This window comes from Dunckerocampus dactyliophorus, chromosome 6 (assembly GCF_027744805.1).
Source record: "Dunckerocampus dactyliophorus isolate RoL2022-P2 chromosome 6, RoL_Ddac_1.1, whole genome shotgun sequence".
Lineage (NCBI taxonomy): Eukaryota > Metazoa > Chordata > Actinopteri > Syngnathiformes > Syngnathidae > Dunckerocampus > Dunckerocampus dactyliophorus.
The window spans coordinates 27,801,702-27,812,431 of record NC_072824.1 but is presented as its reverse complement, the minus strand read 5'-3'; positions in this window follow the sequence as shown (position 1 = coordinate 27,812,431).

Below are 10,730 nucleotides of genomic sequence, written 5' to 3'. Positions count from 1 at the left end.
GGGCTACCGGACTGCAGGAAGCCAACGCTAATGAAAAGTAGGCTACTGAATGGTACACGGAGGAGACCAAAAGGATAAAAGCTAAGTAGCCAATGTAGCATACACAGTTCAAAACATGGGGCGTTTAAGTGTCCAGCAATAAGAACAATCCAGCACCTTCCTGCGACGGCTGCAGTGATTGATAGCAAAAGCAGATGAGGGACACCTTCGAGATTCCGGCAGCTCCGTGAGGGCCAGGGTCTGAAATGTAAAAATAAACAAAGAGTAACGTAGCTAAGAACAATGCATTCACAATAACAATGCATATGGATGAAATGATAAATAAAACACCAAAGGCAAGGAGGAAACAAACCAGTGTCACAGCGGAGCGTTAGACAGTAATCATCTGAGACAGAATCCAAGCCTGTCTTAACCGCAAGGAGAAACAATACTTGATCTTGTGAGTTTTACAACATATGCTAGTGGTACTGCCTTGCCGCTCTATTTACATCCCTAATCACCCGGCAGAAAATCTTTGCAATCTTAAGGCAGCAATTACAGTAAAGTCGATCGATAATGACAGATTTTAGAGGAGACTAAATTACATTTAATGGATTTTAAAAGGTAGCACTTACCCTGTGTAATCACACCTGACTGCCAGCTGCATTTTGACCAAATATATGTCGAGATAGTCTCCTGCATTCTCTTTTATGAATACTGGGAAGACACAGAGCTGCGTATTATGGTTGACCTCTCTTCTGCAGGGAAAACAGCCAAACTGTCACCATGAATAAATAGTATCAAGAGGCTAGTGACTCTATTTCACAGTGTTTCCTTTCTAGATGCTATACACAGACCATGGTTGTCTCACCACTGTTGACTATCTGGTTTGAGGCCCAATAAGTCCCTCATCATGTCTGTACTTCTTACAATGTAACCCCTATTGGTCCAACACAACATTTTCAGCACTTATTCATTTAATCACATTTAGAAGACATTTTCCCATAAGAAATGTCATTAATTTGCTTCTGCGTCAAACTGTCACCAACATAAAAGCATAAAGCAACCTTTTAGCTAACACTATAACATGTAAGATAATTTGCAAATGGACCATTTTCTGGTGGCCTGAGGGATGCTTTGGTCCGAGCTGACCTGTCATCTTGACCGCATACAGCGGATCTCCGCATATCTGCGATTCAGCATTCATGGCCCCACAAATTTGCGAGTTTTTTTTAAATAATTCAAAACAAAGATTGAAAAGAGACTGGGGAGGATTCTGGGGCTGAGTATAGTAGAATAATTCACTTTCAGTCACTTTTTCTGCACATGTTGATCTGGAATCAGAAGAGAATGTCAAGCTAGCAGGAGGGTTTGGAGGTAATAGGTGCTGTGCACCACTTAGTCGCTGGGTCTACACAAACACTTCTTTCAAGGAAAAGAAGCTGGGTGTAACTAATTCCCTCAGTCGGTAGACAATATTTTATCCTGAATGGACATTGTAAAGGCTATTTCTTCTCTTTGGCTTTTCTTCCTGGTTATTGGCTGTTGAAGAAGTAGTCAATGATCACACAATTTGAAAGGTTTACAAACTGTATTAAAAATAAGAACAAATATAATCGGTTACAGCGCTGGAGTCTGGCATCAACAAGGAGGATTGACAAAGAGCACAGAATCAAAGTACACAGTAGGGATGAGTTACGGATAATACATTGTTGAGTAAGAGCATGAAACGAGTACAGCTCGTCATTATCCGTAATCGCAATGAAGGAAAATCCTCATTGGGTAACAACTTATGTGTTCGTTCTTCACGTTCTGTGATTGGCCAGTCAGTCACACACAGCGACCGCCCCTCCCGAGGCAGATTCGCTACAAGCAGAGAGAGGAGCCGTGCCTGTCACTCTTCGACACACAGACAGTGGCTCTCCGCTTACTTGGCTCGACTTCAGCTCGCGTTGTCTATTTCGCTGTATTTTGGTTTGTATGATATTTAAAGTTAGTCGGTAGACTTGTACGTACGCGGTGCATTTGATCGGTCGCCGCCTCCACTTCGGACGGGTTTTCCTCAGCTCAGTTTGTGTCTAAAGTTACTTGGTAAACTTGTTTCATTATGTACGCGGCGCATTTGACAAGACAGCTGTAAACGGCTCGTGTGGCGATGGTCACTGCTGGTGTTCTGGTGTTTTGTTTTTTTCCCCCGTCTGCTTGCTTCTAATTCGGCTGGTGATATGAAGTCAGTTGGAAAACTTTGCTTGTCACGGTGCTTTTGAGAAAACTACAGTGAACAAGAATGACACACAGATCATTAAAAAATAATGAAATAATAACGTCTTTAAGATCACTTAGACACATACACAGTACACATATAGCTGAATAATAAACAATAAATATAGCAACTTCTGATCAATCCATGTTAATTTCAGACTTAAATAATATACCGATTTAAGCCCCACCGATTTCCGGTTAAAGCACGCCCACTTCCGGTTTATGACCAGCCCACTCCGAGTACAGATACGGATACAGATAACTCAGATGGGTGAACAGATACAGGACCTACGTATAGTGGTGTACTCGCTCATCCCTAGTACACAGTCTATATAGCAGTTGTCGCGCCCACCAGAAAGTGAAAGTTATGTTTGCGTGAAAGTGAAAGTTAAACGTGTGTGAGAGAGTGAGGACAATGCATCTGTTGTGTGTCTTTCACAACACAATACACAATAAATAAGATAAATTAGATCGCTATAATGTACAGTATGTATGTTTTGAAGATGTGCTGAAAATCTTTCCCGCTGACTAGCTAGTGCGCTGCTAATGCTATTTACATCCATTCTCGTCTTCAGCCATGGTCACATTGACACAAGCCCCCAAATAGCTGTCCTCGGCTATGCCTGCCAGTAAATAGCAGCTCATAACCAAATTTTAGCTCGCAGTTCAAAGCAAAAAATCAGCCGATAGACGGCTCGCGAAGGTACCACTGCATAAATGACAATAAAAACAATAAAGGCAATTCTCCACTAACTTCTCGCCTCTCTCTGGCAGGTGACGTACTCCGTGACAACTCAAATCACAGCGACAGTAGATACCAATCACTGGTCTTGTTGCGAGAGTCATTTGCGAAACTCAGGACATTCGATCTAAGTTACATTTGAATTGGAACTGTCTTCGTCAGATTCAGCTTGACTCTGCACTGTTTGGCTGTCAATGTCTGTAAAGACAATATCATTCTTAAAATCTGACAGATCACAGCCCTACTTTAATATGCACTGAAGGCGGAATACACATTAGCACAGCGGTGAAAATATTTGAACGAACAATCCACCATCTCATATTGTTTTAAATGTGTCCTGAGGAGGCTAGGAGACTTTAATCATTGTTGGAATCAACACAAAGGAGAGATGAATGACACACATGCTACTTTATTTTCACCAGCTGCAACTGCCTGAGTATGTTCACGTCTTAAGTGAATTTTCGCTCCATTTAGCGACTAAAATGTATTTATACAGTCATTATAGAGACAAGGAAATGGGCAGATTGCAATGAGCAAGTGACAGTTTTCCAGCAACTGGCCCTCTTTTAACAAGGACGACAGCACAAAGTTTTCATGTCCACATAATTTGATGATGATATGCCCCCAAATAAGACAGGTTTTAACTTATGAATGAATCATTTGTTCATTCCTGTTTCAAAATAAAACCAAACCAAAAGACGGGGACAGCTGATGGGGTCTTTACAGGCTGCGCGCAAACCGAAACAAATTAAAATCAAAACAAATAGAAACAAATATTAAAATATGATTTATTTTTTTGTTTTGGTTTTATTTTGAAACAGAAATGACACACTGATTCTTATGTATTGCATGTACTGTGCACTAAATATTATTCAAAACTAGATGAAGCAATTGCGTGTAAATGCTGAAGCTCAGCTGAAATGTAGGATGAATGTAGAAATATCCCGGTAATGTGTTGAAATCCATTCACCGACTGAGGATAGAACCAGCAGCCATCAGGTCGGTAGACTAACACCCCACCTGAGCCGTGCCACCCTGCACAGAATAAGCAGAATGTTCCATGCAATAATGTTAAATGTAAAATACATTTCCACTAATAGAGGGAGTCATTGAAATTGTCCATTCACTTTCAATGGGAAAAATGTCAGAAAAATGCTCACTCATTAGTGGCTACTTAATGTTATTTTTATTTTAGTGGGGTTTCGGGATTTTTTTTTTAGCTATAGTCTGAAGCCTATTTCGCTTAAATGCTTATTTGTTTATAATAAACTGTATACTCTTTTTTTTGTCACTCATGTCACTCACAATGTCTTCTTTTTGCATTTTGAAGTTCTACTTAGAACCTCCCTAATATCCAACAGTGCAAAACGTAAATTCTTGCATCAGCTGTTTTTAAAAGTTTGATCAGGAGTGTATTTCCACCTTGTAGGTACTGTAGTGTTATGCAGCTGCAGGAAAGGCTATGAAGTTATCAGGTTTCAGGTAGCTCACATGCACCAATTGATGGAGATGTTAAAAAAGAAAATAAAAGGGGAATATTGCTGACTTGCAGTTTGGTCCCAGATCTAGGGTCAAAGGTTTTCCATTTAAGTGGTGTGGATCTTGTGACATTGGGGACCTTTGCCAATGTACAGTACTTTATAATGCCTAATGAGGTTGGCCCAGATTTTCAGTAAGAGTGTGTTGGGACACCAGTTCCCACGATCTGCAGCGTCAACTTCTGCCGGAAATTACCTTTCACCTTTTTCTTGTATTGGTAATTATATGGACCCCTTGTGGTTTTTGTGTAAAAAGAAAAGCTGAAGACTCTTTTATCCTCTCTCTTTTCCGTCGCTTGTCTTCTCTTCTACGGCATTGGACCAATGGAGGGATTGTTCCCCCTGGGCATCAACGACAGACCATAGACTCTAAGCTGTGTGTCAAAGAACACTGTCTTATGTGTTCACTCATTTCTTAATGATGGTTATTGTGATTAACTGAGCTAGTAATCATAATAGCAAATATTGTTAAGCTGCAACCTTATGGGGACGTGTGTAGGGCATGTCTGACTGGTAAGAGTCCTCGGGGAAGACCCACAAGACTATGTCTCTCAAGTGGCCTGGGAACACCTTGGGACGAAGTAGCCGGGGAAAGAGAAATCTGGGCTTCCCTGCTTAAGCTGCTGCCCCCGCGACCCGACCTCCGATAAGCAGTAGAAGATGGAGGGATGCAACCTTACGAGAATTTAACTCTAATCTTTGAGAACATTGTCAGTCTTAATGAATGAATAGCAATCAAAGGATTTGCAAGTGAATTTTCTCATTCATCCAGGTCACCGTAGTCTCTGGGCACTGACTCGATCGCAACTGGACTATTCAGGTTCTGACTAGAGCTGATGAGCTGATGAACATCAAGAGCTCTAGCTGACCTAGCTAGTCTTTGAACTGAACTGATGAAGCCTGCGAGTATGATAAGCGAAGCGTCTGCAAAGACAGCCTGAGCAGTCCAGTTGCAATCGATTCAATGCCTTGAGAACAATCAATGGATTGTCTGTAGTAGAAATAAACTCAATATTTATTAGTTCATTGGTTCATGCGCTAATGGCAACTTTTTAACCTTGTAATTTGGTGTAGGTCATTTTGGTGTCAGAAAGTAACTGCAATTCTGAAAAAATTGCCTACCCTTTCCATATGCTTCCATAGGCTCAGAACACGCGTGGCTGGCCATCATGTGTGTCATCAGTTAATAATCATGGGAACAAATCTGTACTTTGGGCACCCTGCTCAGGGTGCCACGACACAGCTGTGTTGGGGGCGCGGCCACGGTGTTGGTGTGTGAGTGTGCTTTTATTTATTTATTCATTTTGTTAAAATTGGGTGTAACCCCGCCTCCCGCCCAAAGTCAGCTGGGATAGGCTCCAGCATATCCCCACGACCTTAATGAGGATTACGCGGCATAGAGAATGAATGAATGAATGAATGAATGAATGAATGAATGAATGAATGAATGAATGAAAAATTGGGGGGATACACCGAGGGTTGGCTCCATGGGGGGGAGGGTGCTGGATGTTATACCTCTGCCGCCCGGGCCTCCTTGATGCAGGGGGTGAGATCTCCTCCGGCCTTAGGCTGGGCGGTCCCATGTGGGGGGCCGGATGTGGGGTGGCCCCACACTACTATTACACTAATAAGTATCATTGTCTCAATACAGTATTATGACTGTGGCTGTTGATATTATTTTGTTATTTCTGTTGTGGACTTTATGGCTGATGTAGTCCTGTTGTTTGTTTCTGTTGTTGCAATTGTTGTTCTTGTCTCTCTTTCTGTGTTGTCCCCCCTCTTTCCCCAAACTCTCCCCTCTGTCGCCTTCTCTTCTTCTCAATCCCTTCCTGCTTCGGTCTGGACACACCAAATTTTCATTACAATAAAAAATCTAATCAAGTCAGATGCAAACTATGAAACAGGAGAAGAGTATCTTACACTTGCAACTGGCAGAGCAAATCTGTTTAGCATGTAAAAGGTCATCTAGATAAACAATACTATTTGCCCCATTGGCTGGACAGGAAAAGGGAAAAAAATACATAAATGTTATTTTCCCTCAGGGAAATAATAATAATGTATCTTTGTGTATGTCAAGGAGCTGCAGAGTAACATAGCTGGTTTCTGCAGGAATCTGAAGAATCTTTGATGTTGGTTGACAAAAGACCCATCTTCCTTTCTATGTTTTGTGTCACACAAAACATCCATGTTCTTATTATGGTCCCAATGAAACATGGCTTTGAAGCGCTAAAAATGTATTACGAGATGGGAGTCCTGGCAACACAAACAACGGAGTAACCTTGATGTTCCTGTGCTACAGCGTGTCCAGACCATGCTTAGTGAAGCATGCATCAAGTATGTAAGCATGTATGTATCAAGGCTTGTATTGTTGAGGGTGGATGACGTCTTCCATGAAGCCTGAAGTACACCACATACAGACCTGATCGAAATCTTAAAAATCTGAAATATTGCTTGATTTTGCATTTTGCACATTTGGATCTTGATGAGGTTTTAAGTAGAGCTACAATATGAAAAAGCAAGAAGGGGGAATGAGACAAAAAACATGTTGAACTTCTAATTTAAACAACAACAACAAAAAAACTGAAATATGTTGTTTATCAGCTGATCAAAAGTTTAAGACCACAGGCTATAAAAGCCAAAATCTGCTCAAGGTCTTAAGATTTTGATCAGGAGTGTATATAAGTAAACCACATAGTGAAGTTACAGAGTGAAGTTAAGGTACGTTTTGGTGAACCACTGCTTGTTTTCATGGCTGCAAGGAGAAGTTTTCTCCCTATATGTGGGCAAATATTTGTGTCTTTAAGGGAAATCTTGTACTGTATGTACACTTTTGACTTTGAAGAAAGTCATAAAAAAAACAAAAATATTTTTTCTATTTTCTTTACTTTCTCTCGTAATTGCAGCATTTAGCAATTTTTTTTCCGTAAACTTCACTGACCTAAAAGAGGAAAAGTTTAGAAGAAAAATATGTTCATGTGTGTTTTTTTTTACTGCTGAGTGTGCTGCGCCTGGATGGAGTTGATTTACTTTTGTTTATAAATTTGCTTAACCTACTGTTCAAATATTTTCCAATGATTTTGGAAAAATGTGTAAGTAAGGAAACCAGTCTGTGGGATTCCAATGATTTTTGTCGCTCTGTGAATCAGCTGTTTGTTGTTTATCACGCGGATGACATCTTTGCAATCAAACACAAATACGGCAACAATGCAACAAACAGTGGAAAACAAAGCAAAAAAAAAACCAGACAAATGTTTAATTTTCTGCATAACTTTATCATAAATAGATTACTTCTCTGTAAACAAACACCCACTCTGCTTTGTATCAAAGCCTTGTCGTGTCTGAGCTGCTGTGATGCTCTCCCAGTGATTACCATAATGACCCGTATATGACTAGAAAGCGCAGTGTTTCTAGTTTCAGAAGCCGTTGGAATTATTTTGATAGTTTAACACTCATGGTAATTGAAAAATAGCATTGCTGGCTACAGCCTCTGTGTTAAAGGTTTAAAAAAATAATTTGGAAAAGTCTGATTAAAAAGCTTCCACCCATTGGCCAAAGTTTACCCATGTCTGGCCTAGTGTGAGTACACACTAATAACACGTGAGATCTGTGGGTCTGTCTTCCTGTCTACCTTCCTGATGCTTGCCTCTTTAGGCACACCCAAACAAACATTTCCTGAGAGTCATTGCTCGACGTGTTAACACCTTGAACAGAGCGAAGCAGTGCGGGGGGTACTGGGCACACAACAATACAACATTGTGACAACTTTTATAGGGCAGAAAAGAGGAAAAGCATAATTGGTCCCCTTTAACAGCAGGCTAGTATTTACACCCCAAACTGTGCTGTGAACATGAAATTAAACAAATACACCTTAAGGGAGTCCAGGCAGGTCTGACTTGTGCTTGAGAGCTCTTTTAGCCTCCAGGGTTTTGGTGGAGTTCGGAGAAATATTTAACACACCAGCCCTAGGAAACTGGCAAAATGTGGGACAAAACTTTGTAGAGCTCCTCAAAATAAGGCATTACTCTCCTCCGACCACTGCCACTGCTGCCTAGATCTTTCTTCTGGTCTCTGTAGTCCTTCTCTCATCGCTGAAGTTTGTTATGTGTTCGAAAGACCGAAAAAAAACCCTGCTGCAGCCATCTCGCCTCTTGATGCATTCCAGTATTGGCTGGCTTCTTGTCGCCGTTTCTTATTTCTTCGAATGTCCAAATGGACAAGAGACAGCGGGCTACCTATGGTGTCCATGTTTTCAGAGCATTTTCCATTGTTCGAGTTGCAATAAAGATGGGGATAATTTGCGGACTTTTTTCTTAGGTAACCCCGGCAACCTCATCATGCAAACGGTTCGCTCACTCGGCCCAGCAAGCTTTTGGAGCCAGAGGTGAACCAAAAAAATACCCTTTTTGTTTGCACCAATTGTGGAACCATGACAATGGAAAAGCAAAGTTCTGAGAAGCAGCTCCAAAAAAGCTCCTAACCAGTCACAGTGGAAAAGGGGTATTTCTGGAGTCATCTTGAACTTTTTCAAAATACTTCCACACTTGTAGCCATAATAAGCCAATAAATCAATCCATATCAATGGTCTTCCGAGTGTTCAAAGTTAGGGCTCACCATCGCTCTTTTGGTTTGTGCTGCTGAAGCAGGTGATTTTAGAAATGCGTGGTAAGTATAGGTCTTCTGTTAAACACACCCGTCATTTTCAATTCTTGATTAACGCAAATTAGGCTATGTTTTTACATCAAAATAGGACAATTATAACAAAAGCAAAGACATTCTTTGTAAAAATGTACGCTCAGCAGCAGTTGTGACCACCCCCCATGTAGTCAGAATGATACAACCTTGATCACATGACGTTTTTATACGATTCAACGGCGAGATTGATAGTCGACTCAGACTCCTGTGAATCGAATCGTCCAATAGTCAACGATTCTAAGGCACCTCTGGAAATATGTAATGTAACGCCTTTGCAGATGATGCCTTGCAATGAGGTGTGTTCCGATATGCATCTTGTGTTCATTAATGTGGCACTAATTGAAAATATGAAAATAAATGATTCATGGCTTTCGGTGTATCTTAATACACGGTGCAAATTGCTATTTCATACTATATCAGCTGTGAAATCACAGATCAAGATTGCGTCTCGCTCACATTGCAGCATATTTCGTCAGTATGTATTTATATTTTGGCATGGCCTTCTTCAGGTTTCTGGTGTGATGCCCGATTCCACCTCAGTCTTGTTGCACTGTCCTTCAGAAAGGTTGAGCAAACATTCACCTTTGCCTGAACATGTGACACATTTGGGACTGCATTCTGTTCATTTGAACATTTGAACACATTTGAACAAAATCTATAAGACAGTAATTATAATAAAACAAAACATATTATTAGTGTTGTCAAGAGCAGGGATCTGACAGATGTTGGTCAGATGATCCTGACGCAGCGGGGAACGTTTCCGTGGATGCTTTTGGTGTTTCAGAAGGATGAGGTTGCGATTAATTTTAGTGAGTGTAGGATGAGTGTGATATGTTTTTGCGCTCCCTTATGGCTGGTATGCATGTACTGGAATGTCTGGATGCTTTGGCATCAGTGTGTTGCAGTGTAGTCTGGCGAAGATACTGGAAAAGCTTAGACAAGTTCTCAACATCACGGAAGGAAAGTGATGGATGGGGTTTTGCAGAGTGCCACAAAATCGAGACAAAAATTCACCTTCAATATAATTATATTAAAGCTAGTTATTGCTATGTAGTCTTAAATGATTCAAATGTAAAGCAATGCCCAAAAATATTACCACACATCATAATACAGTGGAACCTTGGTTAGTGTCCGTGAATCCGTTACAGAAGGTCCGACTCTAACCAAAACGTACTTTAACCAAATACATTATTCTCATAAGAAATAATGTAAATCCAATGAATGCGTTCTGGACACCCAAACACAGAAACAAACAAGTTTTACTTGCTTATTTTTTGTAGTGTTAAATCATAAAAAAGCACGTAAAAAGATAAGTGTACAATGTTGCTGATGGAGGGGTGAACATTTTGTCAAGAGAGCCACATTGCGTAGGGCTGGCTCTGGGGTTTTGCACTGTTTCTGAGATGCAACCATGAACTTAGCCCTTGCAGTTATAGCATATGTGATGTGTGCTTTGAAGGTTAATTTAGCATCAACTTGGACGCCTGAGGGGTTCTGCGCAGTATCTCAGCTTTTCG